We start from the raw sequence: 19,846 nt of genomic DNA on the forward strand, positions 1-19,846 counted from the left end.
GGGTGGCTCTGGCATCTTGCCGTGACACGTTGGGATTCCGGTGGAGAGAGAGTAAGGCAAGGCGAGTGAAAGAGACACGTGAGATGGCTGGCTAAGCCCACAGGTTTATTGGTGGGTGGATAGATCGATGGTGGCCATTGAGTCCCCGGAACACATTTGGGATTCCCTCAGGAGCATCTGGAGGCACGTGTAGGGAGAGAATAAGGGAGCACCTTTGTGGACTGTCCCGCCTCTTTCCTCTCCTTGGTCGATTTGCTTCATGGCGTGTCCTTGTCCAGCGAAAGGTTGCCTTCATGGCACAGTATGGTGTCTTCTCATGGGGGCCGATTTAGAGGCCTTGGGGTGTTTTGTCCCTGTCTGGCCACGTTCCCCCTGTGTTGAAGATGTGAAGGTGTTCCTGAGGACAGCCAAGCATCATTTCTATACCCGGCCCACATAGCGTTCCCTGAGGATTGGAGCTCTACTAGGAGGTCATTGGGCGCAACCATGCAGAATCAAGGGAGTCGGTTGCCAAGCAAAGGCTACAGTTTTAAGGGCAGGAGAGGATGTGTGGTGTGGGTGTCATTTTTCCTGCCACCCGCTGGTGCGTCGAGACTGTGGTATCCGGCGAGCCTGGCCACAGGCCAGACAAATCATACCGGTTCAAGTGTCTAGGCTGTTGTCTGGGTTCTCTCGTTGCATGGCTGTGGGTAACAAGTTGCTTGTAGAGTACCTGGGCCTCACGGTTTCCCCACTGTCACGTCACTGATGGGCCCAGAGTGTGAAAGTACCAGACACCACTGCAAGTTACACCATTGCTGCAAGGGTTTCCCCGCCGCGTTGAGGATCGGAATGGTTCCCGTGCCATTAGCTTTGTGTGTGGGCTAAGGGTAGGTTGCCAGTCTTGGCAGCAGGCCAGGAAGTATGGCTACAGGTGAATCTCCATTATTCAGTCCAGGAGTTCCTCTGGTGCGTTTTGTCACCGGTCCCTACAAGCTGCTTTTCTTGGAGGTCGTGACATTTGGCCAAGGGCCGTTCCCTTGTGGAAGATCTCAGGGACCACATTTCCCCTTGAGTGTGAGTCCATTGTGTAGAAGCGTATGCGCCAGGAGTGGTTTGGTTCCAAAGAGGGCAGTGGCTCTTACGCTGAGTAATCCCATTTCCCCTGAGGGTGTCTCAGTGGTTCAGGATGACATCCCTATGCTGTGTCAGTGGGGAGGCGGCTAAGGCGGGGAAGTTCAAGGCCCATACCAGGGCTTTGATGGACAGCCGTGCTCTTTGTGTTGATGCCCGTGCACTCTGAAGGCATCTGTGCCACGATGCTTTCACGTTTGGCTGTGGACACACAGACATGATGCGCTGCAAATGAAATGTTGAGGGGAGATATAGCGCACATCGCTGGGCGGTATCACACTTTGCCTCCGTGCCCCCGTTCACTTTTCTCAAACATCCCTGTGTTCTGTCACACTGAGGCAGGTGGTGGAGTGCCCGGGAACAAACACCTGCAGCAGCATGGGGCCCTCTGTACAGTCCATGAAACCTGGCGAAGTGAGGACAGTGCGGCAAGTTGAGGCAAGTCGAGGCAAAAGAGTCTCAGAGTGATTTTGGCGTGAAGTACTTGAGGATCCTCGTAGGAACCTTGTGGTGGTGAGTGGAAATTCTTTGCAGAAACCTAGATGTTTGGCCACGGGGACTTGTGCCCTGAGACTACACCCTCACCTTCCTGGCTCTTCCAGTGGCACCACAGATCCGATGCCATGATCCTTAGCTCCATTGGCAGCCCCGTGGGTCGGCTCTGGCCGCTCCTGACTGCTGACATGATTGAGATCATTGGCTGCCCTGCGGTGGAGCCTGCAACTTTGAACGTGCAGCCTTTGAGCAGGTGGATTGATGATGACTCCCATAAATGCACTGCTTGGAACTCTGAACCAATGAATGGGTCTCAGGTTTCTCCGCGGTAATGGCACTGACAGGTCCGGGGGCGAAAACACAAGGCGCCAGGGCAAGTTACCCAGTTGCTGCAAGGGTTTACCTTGCCAGTTTGGGCATGGGAATATCTCCAATGCCAATAGCTTTCTGTACGACCCAAGCGCATCGCCTCTGGCATGACAAGGTTCGTGGTAGAAACCTTGTGGGGGTAAACGGAACTTCTTTGAAGAAACCTAGATGTTTGGCCACGGGGACTTGTGCGGCGAGACTACCCCGTCACATTCCGGGCTCTTCCTGGGGAACCCGAGCTCCGATGCCCTGAGACTTGGGTGCACTTTCTGCCCCGTGGCTCGAGTCTGGCCGCTCCCTACTGCTGAGAGGATTGAGCTTGCTGACAGTCCGCGACTTTGCACCTCCAGCCTTTGAGCAGCTGCGTGGATCGATGATGACTCCCATAAATGCATTCCTTCAAAATCTAAACAAAATGAATGAGCAATACCTACCATCTTTTCATCCTAACTGAGGTCCAGCACGTGGCTCCCAAAGGAAAATTAGGGAGAGGTCCATGTCGCATTTGCTACTGTGGGCGTGCGCAGCAACATTGTTCAAGTTGAGGGTGGCGGGCTTCTCGTGCAGAAAGAGCCATGTGGAAAGGAGCCTGGGATGTCCATCTACATGGGAAGGCTAAGGACAACTTGATGTCCGTGGGCACCTGAGTTTAGCCAAAACTGCTATATCCTGCCGCGGTCTGTATGCGGGTATGAAAGGAAGCATGAGCCACTGGTACTCCTCTGGCTTGCCCTCGAGATCTACAGGCCACCCTCGAGCTCAGGTCGTTGCCTTGTTCCCGCAAGGAAGCAGAAGTCTCTGCACTCAGGGTCAGAGAAGGAGTCCTGGCCAGGCCAGGCTTCTATGTCATGTTCAGCTTGGGAGGTGGGATGTAGTTTACGTTTGCCCTGATGGTCAGGGGAAATCAAATGGGCCACCGTCCCACAGACTTGGGCGACGCTGTTGGCTCCTCCTTGGGTTGTGTCCTGCTTGTGTGTTGTGTGTGGAGAGGTTGGAAAATGCCTTAGGCAAATCCAGGGGATATCAAGCTACTTAGGTGAGGGGTGGATTCGTCTGGATCCTGGTGGAGAGAGGAAGGCAAGGCGAGTGGGAAACACACGTGAGAGTGTTGGCTAAGCCCACAGGCTTACTGTTGGGTGGATAGATGGTCGGTGGACATAGGGTTCCTGGAACTCTTTTGGGATATCTTCAGGAGCATTTGGAGTCCCGTGTCGGGTAGGAATACAGGTGCACATTCATGGACCATCCCAACCTTTTCCTCTCCTTTCTCAATGTGCTTCACGGCGGGTCCTTGTTCCACTGAATGGTGCCTTCACAGCACAGTATGGTGTCTTCTCACTGGGCCCGATTTGGACCCGTTGGGACGTTTTGTCCCTGTGTGGCCTCCTTGCCGCTATGTTGAGGATGTTAAGGTGTTCCTTAGGACAGCCCAGCGTCATTGCTATGCCCAGTCGGCATAGCATTCCCTGAGGTTTGGAGCTCTTCCCGGAGGTCTTTGGGCCCAACCATGCAGAAAGAAGCGAGTTGGCAGCCAAGGAAATGCTACAGATTTAAGGGCTGGAGTGAATGTGTGCTGCAAGGGTCATTTTGTCCTGCCGCCTTCTGGTGCTGCGAGCCTGTGATCTCCAGCATGCATGGCTTCAAGCCAGAGAAGTCATGCCGGTTCAAGGGTCCAGGATGTTGGAGGCGTTCCCTCATTGCACGGCTGTGGGTGACACGTTGGCTCTGGAGGACCTGGGTCTCATGGTTTCTCCAAGGTCTTGTCCTTGAAGGGAAGAAAGACAATGTGCAAGGTGCTACGATAAGATACCCAGTTGCTGCAAGGGTTTGCTCCGCCACTTTGGGCATTGGAATGGCTCCCTTGCCATTAGCTGTGGTTGCGGTCCTAAGAAGTTCCTCTGGCTTGGCAGGAGACCAGGAAGTATGCCTGCTGGTGAGTCTCCCTTGATCAGTCCAGGGGTTCCTCAGGTGCCCTTTGTCACGGGTCCCTACGAGCCGCTTTTGATGGAGGTCGTCATATTCGGCCAAGGGCCCTTCCCTTGTGGAAGATCTCTCGCCTTGAGGGTGTGTCCACTGTGTGGAATCATAAGTGCTAAGGGCGTGTTTGTTGCCAAAGAGGGCACTTGCTCTTAGGCTGAGGGGGCCCAGTTGTCCTGAGGGTGTCTCAGGGGATTAGGAAGACATAGTTTTGCTGTGATGCGGGGCAGATTGCTCAGGAGAGGAATTTCAGGGCCCGAGACCAGGGTGTTGTTGGTCGGCGGCGCTCTTTGTCCTGATGGCCGCATGCTCTGAAGGCGAATGTGCCAGGATGCTTTCACGTTTGGGTGCGTACACACAGGCAAGACGGACAGCAAATGAAATGTTGAGGAGAGATAGAACACACATCACTGGGTGGTATCGACCTGTCCCTCGCTGCGCCCATGCACCCTCCTCAAGCCTGCGTGTGTTCTCTCACCCGAACCAGGTGGAATGCCAGGGAAAGAATGCTAGCAGCAGCCTGGGGCCATCCGTATAATCCCTGATACCCGATGAAAGGAGGACGGCGTGGCAAGGCGAGGCCAGGCGAAGGAGTTTCGGATGGGTCCTGGCGTGCATTCCATGAGGATCCTGCTTTAACCCTTGTTGCGGTAAGGGACACTTCTTTGCTTAACCTAAAGGTTTGACGACGGGAACGTGTGCACCGGGGCTACACCCTCACCTTCTGGTAATTTCTCGGGGAACACGAGCTTTGATGCCCTGAGAACTGGCTGCATTTCCTGAACCATGGCTCGGCTCTGGCCACTTCTCTACGCTGATATGATTCAGCTCGCTGGCCGTCCCATGGTGGAATCTGCAACTTTGCATGTCCAACGTTTGAGCCCGTGCTTGGATCGATGATGACTCCCACAAATGCATTCCTTGGAAATCTGAACAAAATGAGTGAAAAATCCCTACCGTCTCCTCGTTGGAACTGAGGTCCAGCACATGGCTCCCAAAAGGAAAGTAGGGAGAGGTTCACATTGCATTTGCGGCCGTGGGTGTCCACAGCCACGTTGTTCAAGTTGAGGGTTGTGGTCATCTCATGGGGAGAAGAGCCATTGGGAAAGGAGCCTGGGATGCCAATGCAGGTGGGAAGGCTTGGGACAGCGTGCCGTCTCTTTGTTCCTTGGTCTAGCCAGGACTGCTGTCCCCTGCCACGGTTCAGCAGGCAGGTAGGAGAGGAAGCGTGCGCCATCGCTGGTTCTGCCCCCTGCGCTTGTGTTCTACAGGCTGCCCCCACCTGCTGGTCATTGCCTTGTGGCCTCAAAGAAACAGAAGTCTGTAGGCTCAGGGTCAGAACAGGATTCCAGGCCTAGGCCAGGCTTCTTTGTCATGTTCTGCTTGGGAGACCATATGCAACTTAGGTTTCTCCTGATGAGGGGAGAAATCAAATGGGCCACTGTTCCTGGGAGTTTAGGAAATCTGATGGCTCCTCCTCGGGTTGTGTCCTGCTTGTGTGTGCTGTGTGAAGGGGCTGGAAAATGCCTTAGTCAAGCTTGGTCACGGCAAGCTTCCTTGGTGAGGGGTGGCTCTGGCATCTTGCCGTGACACGTTGGGATTCCGGTGGAGAGAGAGTAAGGCAAGGCGAGTGAAAGAGACACGTGAGATGGCTGGCTAAGCCCACAGGTTTATTGGTGGGTGGATAGATCGTCGGTGGCAATGGGGTCCCCGGAACACATTTGGGATTCCCTCAGGAGCATCTGGAGGCACGTGTAGGGAGAGAATACGGGAGCACCTTTGTGGACTGTCCCGCCTCTTTCCTCTCCTTGGTCGATTTGCTTCATGGCGGGTCCTTGTCCAGCGAAAGGTTGCCTTCATGGCACAGTATGGTGTCTTCTCATGGGGGCCGATTTAGAGGCCTTGGGGTGTTTTGTCCCTGTCTGGCCACGTTCCCCCTGTGTTGAAGATGTGAAGGTGTTCCTGAGGACAGCCAAGCATCATTTCTATACCCGGCCCACATAGCGTTCCCTGAGGATTGGAGCTCTACTAGGAGGTCATTGGGCGCAACCATGCAGAATCAAGGGAGTCGGTTGCCAAGGAAAGGCTACAGTTTTAAGGGCAGGAGAGGATGTGTGGTGTGGGTGTCATTTTTCCTGCCACCCGCTGGTGCGTCAAGACTGTGGTATCCTGCGAGCCTGGCCACAGGCCAGACAAATCATACCGGTTCAAGTGTCTAGGCTGTTGTCTGGGTTCTCTCGTTGCATGGCTGTGGGTAACAAGTTGCTTGTAGAGTACCTGGGCCTCACGGTTTCCCCAATGTCACGTCACTGATGGGCCCAGAGTGTGAAAGTACCAGACACCACTGCAAGTTACACCATTGCTGCAAGGGTTTCCCCGCCGCGTTGAGCATCAGAATGGTTCCCGTGCCATTAGCTTTGTGTGTGGGCTAAGGGTAGGTTGCCAGTCTTGGCAGCAGGCCAGGAAGTATGGCTACAGGTGAATCACCAATGTTCAGTCCAGGAGTTCCTCTGGTGCGCTTTGTCACCGGTCCCTACAAGCTGCTTTTCTTGGAGGTCGTGACATTTGGCCAAGGGCTGTTCCCTTGTGGAAGATCTCAGGGTCCACATTTCCCCTTGAGGGTGAGTCCATTGTGTAGAAGCGTATGCGCCAGGAGTGGTTTGGTTCCAAAGAGGGCAGTGGCTCTTACGCTGAGTAATCCCATTTCCCCTGAGGGTGTCTCAGCTGTTCAGGATGACATCCCTATGCTGTGTCAGTGGGGAGGCGGCTAAGGCGGGGAAGTTCAAGGCCCATACCAGGGCTTTGATGGACAGCCGTGCTCTTTGTGTTGATGCCCGTGCACTCTGAAGGCATCTGTGCCACGATGCTTTCACGTTTGGCTGTGGACACACAGACATGATGCGCTGCAAATGAAATGTTGAGGGGAGATATAGCGCACATCGCTGGGCGGTATCACCCTTTGTCTCCGTGCCCCCGTTCACTTTTCTCAAACATCCCTGTGTTCTGTCACACTGAGGCAGGTGGTGGAGTGCCCGGGAACAAACACCTGCGGCAGCATGGGGCCCTCTGTACAGTCCATGAAACCTGGCGAAGTGAGGACAGTGCGGCAAGTTGAGGCAAGTCGAGGCAAAAGAGTCTCAGAGTGATTTTGGCGTGAAGTACTTGAGGATCTTCGTAGGAACCTTGTGGTGGTGAGTGGAAATTCTTTGCAGAAACCTAGATGTTTGGCCACGGGGACTTGTGCCCTGAGACTACACCCTCACCTTCTTGGCTCTTCCAGTGGCACCCCAGATCCGATGCCATGATCCTTAGCTCCATTGGCAGCCCCGTGGGTCGGCTCTGGCCGCTCCTGACTGCTGACATGATTGAGATCGTTGGCTGCCCTGCGGTGGAGCCTGCAACTTTGAACGTGCAGCCTTTGAGCAGGTGGATTGATGATGACCCCCATAAATGCACTGCTTTGAACTCTGAACCAATGAATGGGTCTCAGGTTTCTCCGCGGTCATGTCACTGACAGGCCCGGGGGCGAAAATACAAGGCGCCAGGGCAAGTTACCCAGTTGCTGCAAGGGTTTACCCTGCCAGTTTGGGCATTGGAATATCTCCAATGCCAATAGCTTTCTGTACGACCCAAGCGCATCGCCTCTGGCTTGACAAGGTTCGTGGTAGAAAACTTCTGGGGGTTAACGGAACTTCTTTGAAGAAACCTAGATATTTGGCCACGGGGACTTGTGCGGCGAGACTACCCCGTCACATTCCGGGCTCTTCCTGGGGAACCCGAGCTCCGATGCCCTGAGACTTGGGTGCACTTTCTGCCCCGTGGCCCGAGTCTGGCCGCTCCCTACTGCTGAGAGGATTGAGCTTGCTGACAGTCCGCGACTTTGCACGTCCAGCCTTTGAGCAGCTGCGTGGATCGATGATGACTCCCATAAATGCATTCCTTCAAAATCTAAACAAAATGAATGAGCAATACCTACCATCTTCTCATCCTAACTGAGGTCCAGCACGTGGCTCCCAAAAGAAAATTAGGGAGAGGTCCATGTCGCATTTGTTACTGTGGGCGTGCGCAGCAACATTGTTCAAGTTGAGGGTGGCGGGCTTCTCGTGCAGAAAGAGCCATGTGGAAAGGAGCCTGGGATGTCCATCTACATGGGAAGGCTAAGGACAACTTGATGTCTCTGGGCACCTGTGTTTAGCCAAAACTGCTATATCCTGCCGCGGTCTGTATGCGGGTATGAAAGGAAGCATGAGCCACTGGTACTCCTCTGGCTTGCCCTCGAGATCTACAGGCCACCCTCGAGCTCAGGTCGTTGCCTTGTTCCCGCAAGGAAGCAGAAGTCTCTGCACTCAGGGTCAGAGAAGGAGTCCTGGCCAGGCCAGGCTTCTATGTCATGTTCAGCTTGGGAGGTGGGATGTAGTTTACGTTTGCCCTGATGGTCAGGGGAAATCAAATGGGCCACCGTCCCAGAGACTTGGGCGACGCTGTTGGCTCCTCCTTGGGTTGTGTCCTGCTTGTGTGTTGTGTGTGGAGAGGTTGGAAAATGCCTTAGGCAAATCCAGGGGATATCAAGCTAATTAGGTGAGGGGTGGATTCGTCTGGATCCTGGTGGAGAGAGGAAGGCAAGGCGAGTGGGAAATACACGTGAGAGTGTTGGTTAAGCCCACAGGCTTACTGTTGTGTGGATAGATGGTCGGTGGACATAGGGTTCCCGGAACTCTTTTGGGATATCTTCAGGAGCATTTGGAGTCCCGTGTCGGGTAGGAATACAGGTGCACATTCATGGACCATCCCAACCTTTTCCTCTCCTTTCTCAATGTGCTTCACGGCGGGTCCTTGTTCCACTGAATGGTGCCTTCACAGCACAGTATGGTGTCTTCTCACTGGGCCCGATTTGGATCCGTTGGGACGTTTTGTCCCTGTGTGGCCTCCTTGCCGCTATGTTGAGGATGTTAAGGTGTTCCTTAGGACAGCCCAGCGTCATTGCTATGCCCAGTCGGCATAGCATTCCCTGAGGTTTGGAGCTCTTCCCGGAGGTCTTTGGGCCCAACCATGCAGAAAGAAGCGAGTTGGCTGCCAAGGAAATGCTACAGGTTTAAGGGCTGGAGTGAATGTGTGCTGCAGGGGTCATTTTGTCCTGCCGCCTTCTGGTGCTGCGAGCCTGTGATCTCCAGCATGCATGGCTTCAAGCCAGAGAAGTCATGCCGGTTCAAGGGTCCAGGATGTTGGAGGCGTTCCCTGATTGCACGGCTGTGGGTGACACGTTGGTTCTGGAGGACCTGGGTCTCATGTTTTCTCCAAGGTCTTGTCCTTGAAGGGAAGAAAGACAATGTGCAAGGTGCTACGATAAGATACCCAGTTGCTGCAAGGGTTTGCTCCGCCACTTTGGGCATTGGAATGGCTCCCTTGCCATTAGCTTTGGTTGCGGTCCTAAGAAGTTCCTCTGGCTTGGCAGGAGACCAGGAAGTATGCCTGCTGGTGAGTCTCCCTTGATCAGTCCAGGGGTTCCTCAGGTTCCCTTTGTCACGGGTCCCTACGAGCCGCTTTTGATGGAGGTCGTCATATTCGGCCAAGGGCCCTTCCCTTGTGGAAGATCTCTCGCCTTGAGGGTGTGTCCACTGTGTGGAATCATAAGTGCCAAGGGCGTGTTTGTTGCCAAAGAGGGCACTTGCTCTTAGGCTGAGGGGGCCCAGTTGTCCTGAGGGTGTCTCAGGGGATCAGGAAGACATCGTTTTGCTGTGATGCGGGGCAGATTGCTCAGGAGAGGAATTTCAGGGCCCGAGACCAGGGTGTTGTTGGTCGGCGGCACTCTTTGTCCTGATGGCCGCATGCTCTGAAGGCGACTGTGCCAGGATGCTTTCACGTTTGGGTGCGTACACACAGGCAAGACGGACAGCAAATGAAATGTTGAGGAGAGATAGAACACACATCACTGGGTGGTATCGACCTGTCCCTCGCTGCGCCCGTGCACCCTCCTCAAGCCTGCGTGTGTTCTCTCACCCGAACCAGGTGGAATGCCAGGGAAAGAATGCTAGCAGCAGCCTGGGGCCATCCGTATAATCCCTGATACCCGTTGAAAGGAGGACGGCGTGGCAAGGCGAGGCCAGGCGAAGGAGTTTCGGATGGGTCCTGGCGTGCATTCCATGAGGATCCTGCTTTAACCCTTGTTGCGGTAAGGGACACTTCTTTGCTTAACCTAAAGGTTTGACGACGGGAACGTGTGCACCGGGGCTACACCCTCACCTTCTGGTAATTTCTCGGGGAACACGAGCTTTGATGCCCTGAGAACTGGCTGCATTTCCTGAACCATGGCTCGGCTCTGGCCACTTCTGTACGCTGATATGATTCAGCTCGCTGGCCGTCCCATGGTGGAATCTGCAACTTTGCATGTCCAACGTTTGAGCCCGTGCTTGGATCGATGATGACTCCCACAAATGCATTCCTTGGAAATCTGAACAAGATGAGTGAAAAATCCCTATCGTCTCCTCGTTGGAACTGAGGTCCAGCACGTGGCTCCCAAAAGGAAAGTAGGGAGAGGTTCACATTGCATTTGCGGCCGTGGGTGTCCACAGCCACGTTGTTCAAGTTGAGGGTTGTGGTCATCTCATGGGGAGAAGAGCCATTGGGAAAGGAGCCTGGGATGCCAATGCAGGTGGAAGGCTTGGGACAGCGTGCCGTCTCTTTGTTCCTTGGTCTAGCCAGGACTGCTGTCCCCTGCCACGGTTCAGCAGGCAGGTAGGAGAGGAAGCGTGCGCCATTGCTGGTTCTGCCCCCTGCGCTTGTGTTCTACAGGCTGCCCCCACCTGCTGGTCATTGCCTTGTGGCCTCAAAGAAACAGAAGTCTGTAGGCTCAGGGTCAGAACAGGATTCCAGGCCTAGGCCAGGCTTCTTTGTCATGTTCTGCTTGGGAGACCATATGCAACTTAGGTTTCTCCTGATGAGGGGAGAAATCAAATGGGCCACCGTTCCTGGGAGGTTAGGCAATCTGATGGCTCCTCCTCGGGTTGTGTCCTGCTTGTGTGTGCTGTGTGAAGGGGCTGGAAAATGCCTTAGTCAAGCTTGGTCACGGCAAGCTTCCTTGGTGAGGGGTGGCTCTGGCATCTTGCCGTGACACGTTGGGATTCCGGTGGAGAGAGAGTAATGCAAGGCGAGTGAAAGAGACACGTGAGATGGCTGGCTAAGCCCACAGGTTTATTGGTGTGTGGATAGATCGTCGGTGGCAATGGGGTCCCCGGAACACATTTGGGATTCTCTCAGGAGCATCTGGAGGCACGTGTAGGGAGAGAATACGGGAGCACCTTTGTGGACTGTCCTGCCTCTTTCCTCTCCTTGGTCGATTTGCTTCATGGCAGGTCCTTGTCCAGCGAAAAGTTGCCTTCATGGCACAGTATGGTGTCTTCTCATGGGGGCCGATTTAGAGGCCTTGGGGTGTTTTGTCCCTGTCTGGCCACGTTCCCCCTGTGTTGAAGATGTGAAGGTGTTCCTGAGGATAGCCAAGCATCATTTCTATACCCGGCCCACATAGCGTTCCCTGAGGATTGGAGCTCTACTAGGAGGTCATTGGGCGCAACCATGCAGAATCAAGGGAGTCGGTTGCCAAGGAAAGGCTACAGTTTTAAGGGCAGGAGAGGATGTGTGGTGTGGGTGTCATTTTTCCTGCCACCCGCTGGTGCGTCGAGACTGTGGTATCCGGCGAGCCTGGCCACAGGCCAGACAAATCATACCGGTTCAAGTGTCTAGGCGGTTGTCTGGGTTCTCTCGTTGCATGGCTGTGGGTAACAAGTTGCTTGTAGAGTACCTGGGCCTCACGATTTCCCCAATGTCACGTCACTGATGGGCCCAGAGTGTGAAAGTGCCAGACACCACTGCAAGTTACACCATTGCTGCAAGGGTTTCCCCGCCGCGTTGAGCATCGGAATGGTTCCCGTGCCATTAGCTTTGTGTGTGGGCTAAGGGTAGGTTGCCAGTCGTGGCAGCAGGCCAGGAAGTATGGCTACAGGTGAAACTCCATTATTCAGTCCAGGAGTTCCTCTGGTGCGTTTTGTCAGCGTTCCCTACAAGCTGCTTTTGTTGGAGGTCGTGACATTTGGCCAAGGGCCATTCCCTTGTGGAAGATCTCAGGGACCACATTTCCCCTTGAGGGTGAGTCCATTGTGTGGAAGCATATGCGTCAGGAGTGGTTTGGTTCCAAAGAGGGCAGTGGCTATTACGCTGAGTAATCCCATTTCCCCTGAGGGTGTCTCAGCGGTTCAGGATGACATACCTATGCTGTGTCAGTGGGGAGGCGGCTCAGGCGGGGAAGTTCAAGGCCCATACCAGGGGTTTGATGGACTGCCGTGCTCTTTGTGTTGATGCCCGTGCACTCTGAAGGCATCTGTGCCACGATGCATTCACGTTTGGCTGTGGACACACAGACATGATGCGCTGCAAATGAAATGTTGAGGGGAGATATAGCGCACATCGCTGGGCTGTATCACCCTTTGCCTCTGTGCCCCCGTTCACTTTTCTCAAACATCCCTGTATTCTGTCACACTGAGGCAGGTGGTGGAATGCCCGGGAACAAACACCTGCAGCAGCATGGGGCCCTCTGTATAGTCCATGAAACCTGGCGAAGTGAGGACAGTGCGGCAAGTTGAGGCAAGTCGAGGCAAAAGAGTCTCAGAGTGATTTTGGCGTGAAGTACTTGAGGATCCTCGTAGGAACCTTGTGGTGGTGAGTGGAAATTCTTTGCAGAAACCTAGATGTTTGGCCACGGGGACTTGTGCCCTGAGACTACACCCTCACCTTCTTGGCTCCTCCAGTGGCACCCCAGATCCGATGCCATAATCCTTAGCTCCATTGGCAGCCCCGTGGGTCGGCTCTGGCCGCTCCTGACTGCTGACATGATTGAGATCGTTGGCTGCCCTGCGGTGGAGCCTGCAACTTTGAACGTGCAGCCTTTGAGCAGGTGGATTGATGATGACTCCCATAAATGCACTGCTTGGAACTCTGAACCAATGAATGGGTCTCAGGTTTCTCCGCGGTCATGTCACTGACAGGCCCGGGGGCGAAAACACAAGGCGCCAGGGCAAGTTACCCAGTTGCTGCAAGGGTTTACCCTGCCAGTTTGGGCATTGGAATATCTCCAATGCCAATAGCTTTCTGTACGACCCAAGCGCATCGCCTCTGGCTTGACAAGGTTTGTGGTAGAAAACTTGTGGGGGTAAACGGAACTTCTTTGAAGAAACCTAGATGTTTGGCCACGGGGACTTGTGCGGCGAGACTACCCCGTCACATTCCGGGCTCTTCCTGGGGAACCCGAGCTCCGATGCCCTGAGACTTGGGTGCAATTTCTGCCCCGTGGCTCGAGTCTGGCCGCTCCCTACTGCTGAGAGGATTGAGCTTGCTGACAGTCCGCGACTTTGCACGTCCAGCCTTTGAGCAGCTGCGTGGATCGATGATGACTCCCATAAATGCATTCCTTCAAAATCTAAACAAAATGAATGAGCAATACCTACCATCTTCTCATCCTAACTGAGGTCCAGCACGTGGCTCCCAAAGGAAAATTAGGGAGAGGTCCATGTCGCATTTGCTACTGTGGGCGTGCGCAGCAACATTGTTCAAGTTGAGGGCGGCGGGCTTCTCGTGCAGAAAGAGCCATGTGGAAAGGAGCCTGGGATGTCCATCTACATGGGAAGGCTAAGGACAACTTGATGTCTCTGGGCACCTGAGTTTAGCCAAAACTGCTATATCCTGCCGCGGTCTGTATGCGGGTATGAAAGGAAGCGTGAGCCACTGGTACTCCTCTGGCTTGCCCTCGAGATCTACAGGCCACCCTCGAGCTCAGGTCGTTGCCTTGTTCCCGCAAGGAAGCAGAAGTCTCTGCACTCAGGGTCAGAGAAGGAGTCCTGGCCAGGCCAGGCTTCTATGTCATGTTCAGCTTGGGAGGTGGGATGTAGTTTACGTTTGCCCTGATGCTCAGGGGAAATCAAAGGGGCCACCGTCCCACAGACTTGGGCGACGCTGTTGGCTCCTCCTTGGGTTGTGTCCTGCTTGTGTGTTGTGTGTGGAGAGGTTGGAAAATGCCTTAGGCAAATCCAGGGGATATCAAGCTACTTAGGTGAGGGGTGGATTCGTCTGGATCCTGGTGGAGAGAGGAAGGCAAGGCGAGTGGGAAATACACGTGACAGTGTTGGCTAAGCCCACAGGCTTACTGCTGGGTGGATAGATGGTCGGTGGACATAGGGTTCCCGGAACTCTTTTGGGATATCTTCAGGAGCATTTGGAGTCCCGTGTAGGGTAGGAATACAGGTGCACATTCATGGATCATCCCATCCTTTTCCTCTCCTTTCTCAATGTGCTTCACGGCGGGTCCTTGTTCCACTGAATGGTGCCTTCACAGCACAGTATGGTGTCTTCTCACTGGGCCCGATATTGACCCATTGGGAAGTTTTGTCCCTGTGTGGCCTCCTTGCCGCTATGTTGAGGATGTTAAGGTGTTCCTTAGGACAGCCCAGCGTCATTGCTATGCCCAGTCGGCATAGCATTCCCTGAGGTTTGGAGCTCTTCCCGGAGGTCTTTGGGCCCAACCATGCAGAAAGAAGCGAGTTGGCTGCCAAGGAAATGCTACAGGTTTAAGGGCTGGAGTGAATGTGTGCTGCAGGGGTCATTTTGTCCTGCCGCCTTCTGGTGCTGCGAGCCTGTGATCTCCAGCATGCATGGCTTCAAGCCAGAGAAGTCATGCCGGTTCAAGGGTCCAGGACGTTGGAGGCGTTCCCTCATTGCACGGCTGTGGGTGACACGTTGGTTCTGGAGGACCTGGGTCTCATGTTTTCTCCAAGGTCTTGTCCTTGAAGGGAAGAAAGACAATGTGCAAGGTGCTACGATAAGATACCCAGTTGCTGCAAGGGTTTGCTCCGCCTCTTTGGGCATTGGAATGGCTCCCTTGCCATTAGCTGTGGTTGCGGTCCTAAGAAGTTCCTCTGGCTTGGAAGGAGACCAGGAAGTATGCCTGCTGGTAAGTCTCCCTTGATCAGTCCAGGGGTTCCTCAGGTGCCCTTTGTCACGGGTCCCTACGAGCCGCTTTTGATGGAGGTCGTCATATTCGGCCAAGGGCCCTTCCCTTGTGGAAGATCTCTCGCCTTGAGGGTGTGTCCACTGTGTGGAATCATAAGTGCCAAGGGCGTGTTTGTTGCCAAAGAGGGCACTTGCTCTTAGGCTGAGGGGGCCCAGTTGTCCTGAGGGTGTCTCAGGGGATCAGGAAACATCGTTTTGCTGTGATGCGGGGCAGATTGCTCAGGAGAGGAATTTCAGGGCCCGAGACCAGGGTGTTGTTGGCCGGCAGCACTCTTTGTCCTGATGGCCGCATGTTCTGAAGGCGCCTGTGCCACGATGCTTTCACGTTTGGGTGCGTACACACAGGCAAGACGGACAGCAAATGAAATGTTGAGGAGAGATAGAACACACATCACTGGGTGGTATCGACCTGTCCCTCGCTGCGCCCGTGCACCCTCCTCAAGCCTGCGTGTGTTCTCTCACCCGAGCCAGGTGGAATGCCAGGGAAAGAATGCTAGCAGCAGCCTGGGGCCAATCGTATAATCCCTGATACCCGTTGAAAGGAGGACGGCGTGGCAAGGCGAGGCCAGGCGAAGGAGTTTCGGATGGGTCCTGGCGTGCATTCCATGAGGATCCTGCTTTAACCCTTGTTGCGGTAAGGGACACTTCTTTGCTTAACCTAAAGGTTTGACGACGGGAACGTGTGCACCGGGGCTACACCCTCACCTTTTGGTAATTTCTCGGGGAACACGAGCTTTGATGCCCTGAGAACTGGCTGCATTTCCTGACCCATGGCTCGGCTCTGGCCACTTCTGTACGCTGATATGATTCAGCTCGCTGGCCGTCCCATGGTGGAATCTGCAACTTTGCATGTCCAACGTTTGAGCCCATGCTTGGATCGATGATGACTCCCACAAATGCATTCCTGGAAATCTGAACAAAATGAGTGAAAAATCCCTACCGTCTCCTCGTTGGAACTGAGGTCCAGCACGTGGCTCCCAAAAGGAAAGTAGGGAGAGGTTCACATTGCATTTGCGGCCGTGGGTGTCCACAGCCACGTTGTTCAAGTTGAGGGTTGTGGTCATCTCATGGGGAGAAGAGCCATTGGGAAAGGAGCCTGGGATGCCAATGCAGGTGGGAAGGCTTGGGACAGTGTGCCGTCTCTTTGTTCCTTGGTCTAGCCAGGACTGCTGTCCCCTGCCACGGTTCAGCAGGCAGTTAGGAGAGGAAGGGTGCGCCATTGCTGGTTCTGCCCCCTGCGCTTGTGTTCTACAGGCTGCCCCCACCTGCTGGTCATTGCCTTGTGGCCTCAAAGAAACAGAAGTCTGTAGGCTCAGGGTCAGAACAGGATTCCAGGCCTAGGCCAGGCTTCTTTGCCATGTTCTGCTTGGGAGACCATATGCAACTTAGGTTTCTCCTGATGAGGGGAGAAATCAAATGGGCCACCGTTCCTGGGAGTTTAGGCAATCTGATGGATCCTCCTCGGGTTGTGTCCTGCTTGTGTGTGCTGTGTGAAGGGGCTGGAAAATGCCTTAGTCAAGCTTGGTCACGGCAAGCTTCCTTGGTGAGGGGTGGCTCTGGCATCTTGCCGTGACACGTTGGGATTCCGGTGGAGAGAGAGTAAGGCAAGGCGAGTGAAAGAGACACGTGAGATGGCTGGCTAAGCCCACAGGTTTATTGGTGGGTGGATAGATCTTCGGTGGCAATGGGGTCCCCGGAACACATTTGGGATTCCCTCAGGAGCATCTGGAGGCACGTGTAGGGAGAGAATACGGGAGCACCTTTGTGGACTGTCCCGCCTCTTTCCTCTCCTTGGTCGATTTGCTTCATGGCGGGTCCTTGTCCAGCGAAAGGTTGCCTTCATGGCACAGTATGGTGTCTTCTCATGGGGGCCGATTTAGAGGCCTTGGGGTGTTTTGTCCCTGTCTGGCCACGTTCCCCCTGTGTTGAAGACGTGAAGGTGTTCCTGAGGACAGCCAAGCATCATTTCTATACCCGGCCCACATAGCGTTCCCTGAGGATTGGAGCTCTACTAGGATGTCATTGGGCGCAACCATGCAGAATCAAGGGAGTCGGTTGCCAAGGAAAGGCTACAGTTTTAAGGGCAGGAGAGGATGTGTGGCGTGGGTGTCATTTTTCCTGCCACCCGCTGGTGCGTCGAGACTGTGGTATCCGGCGAGCCTGGCCACAGGCCAGACAAATCATACCGGTTCAAGTGTCTAGGCGGTTGTCTGGGTTCTCTCGTTGCATGGCTGTGGGTAACAAGTTGCTTGTAGAGGACCTGGGCCTCACGGTTTCCCCAATGTCACGTCACTGATGGGCCCAGAGTGTAAAAGTTCCAGACACCACTGCAATTTACACAATTGCTGCAAGGGTTTGCCCCGCCATGTTGCACATCTCAATGGTTCCCATGCCATTAGCTTTGTGTGTTGGCCAAGGGTAGGTTGTCAGTTTGGCAGCAGGCCAGGAAGTATGGCTGCAGGTGAATCTCCATTGTTCAGTCCAGGAGTTCCTCTGGTGTGTTTTGTCATCGTTCCCTACAAGCTGCTTTTGTTGGAGGTCGTCCCATTTGGCCAAGGGCCGTTCCCTTGTGGAAGGTCTCAGGGACCACATTTCCCCTTGAGGGTGAGTCCATTGTGTGTAAGCGCATGTACCAGGAGTGGTTTGGTTCCCCAGAGGGCAGAGGCTCTTACCCTGAGTATTCCCAGTTCCCCTGAGGGTATCTCCACAGTTCAGGATGACATCTCTATGCTGTGTCGGTGGGGAGGTGGCTCAGGTGGGGAAGTTCAAGGCCCATACCACGGGGTTGATGGACAGCCGTGCTCTTTTTGCTGATCCCCGTGCGCTGTGAAGGCATCTGTGCCATGATGCATTCACGTTTGGCTGTGGACACACAGACATGATGGGCAGCAAATTAAATGTTGAGGGGAGATATAGTGCACATTGCTGAGCGGTGTCCCCCTTTGCCTCTGTGCCCCCATTCACTTTTCTCAAACATCCCTGTGTTCTGTCACCCTGAGGCAGGTGTTGGAGTGCCAGGGAACAAACACCTGCAGCAGCATGGGGCCCTCTTTATAGTCCGTGACACCTGGTGATGTGAGGACAGGGCGGCAAGGTGAAGCATGGCCAGGCGAAAGATTGTCAGAGTGGTTTTGGTGTGAAGTCCTTGAGGGTCCTCGTAGGAACCCTGTGGTGTTGAGAGGAACTCCTTTGCAGAAACCTAGATGTTTGGCCACGGGGACTTGTGCACTGAGACTACACCCTCACCTTCTTGGCTCTTTCAGGGGCAACCCAGATCCGATGACATGATGCTTAGCTGCATTTCCAGCCCGGTGGGTCAGCTCTGGCCTCTCATGACTGCTGACATGATTGAGATCATTGGCTGCCCCGCAGTGGAGCCTGCGACTTTGAACGTGCAGCATTTGAGCTGGTGCGTGGATTGATGATGTCTCTCACAAATGCACTGCTTGGAAATCTGAACAACATTAATGGGTCTCAGGTTTCTCCGGGTTCATGTCACTAACGTGCCCACGGTGCGAAAATACAAGGTGCCAGGGCAAGTTACCCAGTAGCCGCAAGGGTTTCCCTGCCAGTTTGGGCATCAGAATATCTCCAATGCCAATAGCTTTCTGTGTGATCCACGGGCATCGCCTCTGGCTCGACAAGGTTCCTCGTGGAAACCTTGTGGTGGAAAACGGAACTTCTTTGAAGAGACCTAAATGTTTGGCCATGGGGTCTTGTGCACCGAGACTACACCCTCACATACTGTGCTCTTCCTGGGGCACCCGAGCTACGATGCACTCAGACTTGGGTGCACTTCCTGCCCCGTGGCTAGAGTCTGGCCGCTCCCTACTGCTGAGAAGATTGAGCTCTCTGGCAGTCCTCCATGGAGGCTGCGACTTTGCATGTCCAGCCTTTGAGCAGGTGTGTGGATCGATGATGACTCCCATAAATGCATTCCTTGGAAACCTAAACAAAATGAATGAGAAATATCTACCGTCTTCTCATCCTAACTGAGGTCCAGCACGTGGCTCCCAAAGGAAAAGTAGGGAGAGGTCCATGTTGCTTTTGCTACTGTGGGCATGCACAGCAACATTGTTCAAGTTGAGGGTGGCGGGCTTCTCGTGCGGAAAGAGCCATGTGGAAAAGACCCTGGGATGTCCGTTCACGTGGGAAGGCTAAGGACAACTTGACATCTCTGGGCACCTGAGTCTAGCCAGGACTGCTATCCCCTGCTGCGGTCAGCGTGTGGGTGCAAAAGGAAGCGTGAGCCACTGGTGCTCCTCTGGCCTGCCATTGAGATCTACAGGCCACCCTCGAGCCCATGTCATTGCCTTGTTCCCGCAAGGAAACAGAAGTCTCTGCACTCAGGGTAGGAGAAGGAGTCCTGGCCAGGCCAGGCTTCTTTGTCATGTTCAGCTTGTGAGATGGGATGCAGATTACGTTTGCCCTGATGGTCGGTGGAAATCAAATGGGCCACTTTCCCCGGGATTTGGGCGACGCTGATGGCTCCTCCTTGGGTTGTGTCCTGCTTGTGTGTTGTGTGTGGAGAGGTTGGAAAATTCCTTAGGTAAATCCAGGGGATATCAAGCTACTTAGGTGAGGGGTGGATTCGTTTGGATCCTGATGGAGAGAGGAAGGCAAGGCGAGCGGGAAGTACACGTGAGAGTGTTTGCTAAGCCCACAGGCTTATTGTTGGGTGGATAGATGATTGGTGTACATAGGGTTCCCGGAACTCTTTTGGGATATCTTCAGGAGCATTTGGAGACCCGTGTAGGGAAGGAATACAGGTGCACATTCTTGGACCATCCCAACCTTTTCCTCTCCTTTCTCAATGTGCGTCATGGTGTGTCCTTCTTCC

General features: G+C 54.2%; 9 non-coding genes across 9 annotated transcripts; all 9 read left to right on the forward strand.

The window, feature by feature from the left end:
* Positions 1–1,863: 1,863 nt before the first annotated feature.
* On the forward strand, positions 1,864–1,956 carry LOC137752057 (small nucleolar RNA SNORD116). The gene has a single exon (XR_011071039.1). It is a non-coding gene; the product is annotated as a small nucleolar RNA SNORD116 (small nucleolar RNA).
* Positions 1,957–2,344: 388 nt separating this feature from the next.
* LOC137778067 (small nucleolar RNA SNORD116) lies at positions 2,345–2,436 on the forward strand. The gene has a single exon (XR_011076726.1). It is a non-coding gene; the product is annotated as a small nucleolar RNA SNORD116 (small nucleolar RNA).
* Positions 2,437–4,844: 2,408 nt separating this feature from the next.
* Positions 4,845–4,936, forward strand: LOC137752994 (small nucleolar RNA SNORD116). Its single transcript, XR_011071342.1, has one exon. It is a non-coding gene; the product is annotated as a small nucleolar RNA SNORD116 (small nucleolar RNA).
* Positions 4,937–7,863: 2,927 nt separating this feature from the next.
* On the forward strand, positions 7,864–7,955 carry LOC137778530 (small nucleolar RNA SNORD116). Its single transcript, XR_011076923.1, has one exon. It is a non-coding gene; the product is annotated as a small nucleolar RNA SNORD116 (small nucleolar RNA).
* A 2,408-nt stretch (positions 7,956–10,363) lies between these two features.
* LOC137753329 (small nucleolar RNA SNORD116) lies at positions 10,364–10,455 on the forward strand. The gene has a single exon (XR_011071451.1). It is a non-coding gene; the product is annotated as a small nucleolar RNA SNORD116 (small nucleolar RNA).
* A 2,926-nt stretch (positions 10,456–13,381) lies between these two features.
* On the forward strand, positions 13,382–13,473 carry LOC137778535 (small nucleolar RNA SNORD116). Its single transcript, XR_011076924.1, has one exon. It is a non-coding gene; the product is annotated as a small nucleolar RNA SNORD116 (small nucleolar RNA).
* Positions 13,474–15,880: 2,407 nt separating this feature from the next.
* Positions 15,881–15,971, forward strand: LOC137754108 (small nucleolar RNA SNORD116). Its single transcript, XR_011071734.1, has one exon. It is a non-coding gene; the product is annotated as a small nucleolar RNA SNORD116 (small nucleolar RNA).
* A 2,450-nt stretch (positions 15,972–18,421) lies between these two features.
* On the forward strand, positions 18,422–18,513 carry LOC137751685 (small nucleolar RNA SNORD116). Its single transcript, XR_011070925.1, has one exon. It is a non-coding gene; the product is annotated as a small nucleolar RNA SNORD116 (small nucleolar RNA).
* A 402-nt stretch (positions 18,514–18,915) lies between these two features.
* LOC137753740 (small nucleolar RNA SNORD116) lies at positions 18,916–19,007 on the forward strand. Its single transcript, XR_011071564.1, has one exon. It is a non-coding gene; the product is annotated as a small nucleolar RNA SNORD116 (small nucleolar RNA).
* The last annotated feature ends 839 nt before the right edge of the window (positions 19,008–19,846 follow it).

This window comes from Eschrichtius robustus, chromosome 1 (genome assembly GCF_028021215.1).
Source record: "Eschrichtius robustus isolate mEscRob2 chromosome 1, mEscRob2.pri, whole genome shotgun sequence".
Classification (NCBI taxonomy): Eukaryota; Metazoa; Chordata; class Mammalia; order Artiodactyla; family Eschrichtiidae; genus Eschrichtius; species Eschrichtius robustus.